Below are 2,704 nucleotides of genomic sequence, written 5' to 3'. Positions count from 1 at the left end.
AAGAGAGGACTCAGCAAAAATAAAGTATCTGAGGTAGCTGTGAAGAAGTTTGACTTTTAAATTCAGATTCCCTGTTACTTAGAGATTTGTGCCCAACATAACATGATCTCTGAAGGTGTTGGAAGGATTTGCAAAGAAACCTTTGTGTTGTTAAATGCAGGCAGGTAAAAGTTAAATTCGGCAGTGAGGTTAGTGATTTACAAATGCAAGATTAAAACAAAATATTGAAAAGCTAGCATCTATAATACTTGTGGGGAAACAAAGAACAGTCACATCAGGTCAGATACTAGGTTTCTTTGTGAAAGAGTTCACTGGAGAGGAGCAGAAGCCCCAAGATGATAGAAGATCATGTTTTTAATGAGAAACTGGTGGTACAGAAAAGTTCTTAAAATAGAGTGTTAGACCCTCACTGTTCTGTTATAGCTATACCTAGGAAAATCTCTGAATCTCTCAAATGCACTAGATAAAATGGAGGCATTTGAAGAGGCTGCAATATAAACTGAAAAAACCTGAACAACTAGTACTTTATAAATTTTGGAAAAAATGTAGAACTCTTTGCCTACGTTCTAAGAAGTGAAATATGTAAATCAGCAATACTTTCCCATATGTATGAAGAAAGATTATTTTTGGCTGCAGGATATTTTTCCTGCATTAGATGATGCTTCTGAGTTCCAGCATATTCCTCCAGGGGGAAAAAAAGTTTACATCTGCATATTTTAACACACTATTTTGAAGCTATTTATGTTTTTACCATGACTGCTTTTTCACTTATACTATATACCTGTTGTATGTCACAAAGAGGTAATAAAGGTATTTTATAATACTGTTTTACACAGATTATATTGTCATAGGAAAAGGAAGGGAAGAACCAGAAACTCCTAAAAGCTCTAAAGAGATGTCATGGTTCCCTCAGTAAATAAGGAACTGAGAAGTAAAGACATAATTCACTTAAGTTCAACAAAACAGGGTAGAGATGGCTTCCAGCAATATACTGTCAGTTGTCAGTATCCGTCCACCTACACAAAAAGCAAGCATATTGTGGGGATTATATGTTTTGTTAGATTTATATTATCTGATGTGTATCTGATTCCCACTAGGGCTACTAACCTGAAGGCTTTTGTGACTGAAAATATAAAATGGACATGGCATGCCAGGAAAGGTTTTGAAAAATCTCCACACAGTTGATAATGAAATGTTCTAGTTTTTAGATTTTACCATAACAAAATCTTTAATACAGAAGCTCAAGACAGTATTTTTACAGAGGCCTGGCATTCTTGTGGCACCTCTGGCATATGACAGCAAAGCCTAAACTAAAGGACAAGTGTTAGAAAATCTCATGTCTATACACAAAAAATCATGCTTTCATATAAACTGCCAGCAACTGGTAGCACAAATTGGCATGAGTAACAGTTGCAAAATGCACATTAGCAGGCTTGAGTTGCCAACACTATTCTTTTAGTCGCAATTACATCCCTTACGTTGCACATGTGAAAGACCCCAGGCTGGAGCTTTGAATATAACTGAGACAGAGAAGACACAAGAGTACGATGTTGTTATTGACAATACTTAATTCATTTCAGACCACTTACAGTATATTAGCACAGATGCCTTTAAACAAGATGTAATTTTACCTGACTCATTTGCTGCATACCTAGTCTTTAAATCAACTCAGAAACAGAATTTCTTTATTCATTGTAATTTTTATTCAAAGGTACCTAAAATGTCAAACAAATATGGCTAAACTTGATAGTTCAAAAATATTCACATGTGAAAAAATACACAAGACAAACTAGAATTGCAGTGTTTGCTTCACGTGGGTGAAGATACAAGAATGGTAAAAGGTAATAAAAGTATGAAATATGTACTCCACTATTTGTAAACAAATAGAGCCTGTGATGGTAATTAAAGAAACTTTAAATTACAGCCTGAAATCAGTATAGTTTTATCTGCAGAAAAAAACCACCTTATTTGATTTGCATTATTATCCCTGATATCCAGAAATTGTTATTTAAAAATACAGTTGCTAATAACTCATCCCATGTAAGCTATATTTGCTCAGCTTGACATATGAAATGTGGAAGTGGCAGATAATGGAACAAATTAATGTTGTTCTTTTACAAAATACTGTAATAGTGTGCATTTTTGTTTGGACACAGTGTATCTACTCTGTAATGATTAGCTAAAAATGGTATTCAGCTCTTTTAATGTTTCAGAAAGAGAAAGATTCATGCTCAGATTTCAAACTTTTCTTTCTTTACCCTCCCTCAAAAAAAAAATCAGATCTCTTTTGGGCACTGCTTAATGAAAGAACTGAACCCAGGGAATCAGGGCTAACACCTGCAGAAATTGAACCGATTCAGAAGCCGCAAACTGTTGGAGTATATGTTGCATTATCAATACTGAAATTTCTTTTCCTTTGGAAGAGAAAGAAGTGAGAGTGTGTAACATTTTATGAGACTTAGGCTGAAATAGAATAATGCTTAGAAGATGGTAGTTCAAACTTGTGATTATTTCTTCATGCACGCCCTCAAACTGTCTCAGGTTAGAACTAAGCTTGAACTGAGTGTTCTCTTTTTTCATCACCTAAACCATAAAACGTTACACTGGAAATGAGACAATATAGCAATATAGTCAGAGTTTATTACAATAATGGCTTCTCTATGCCATGAGGCATTATAGACATCAAACAAAGGCATGACACTTG

This window comes from Apaloderma vittatum, unplaced genomic scaffold (genome assembly GCF_000703405.1).
Source record: "Apaloderma vittatum isolate BGI_N311 unplaced genomic scaffold, ASM70340v1 scaffold21268, whole genome shotgun sequence".
Lineage (NCBI taxonomy): Eukaryota > Metazoa > Chordata > Aves > Trogoniformes > Trogonidae > Apaloderma > Apaloderma vittatum.
This window is presented reverse-complemented; position numbering follows the sequence as displayed.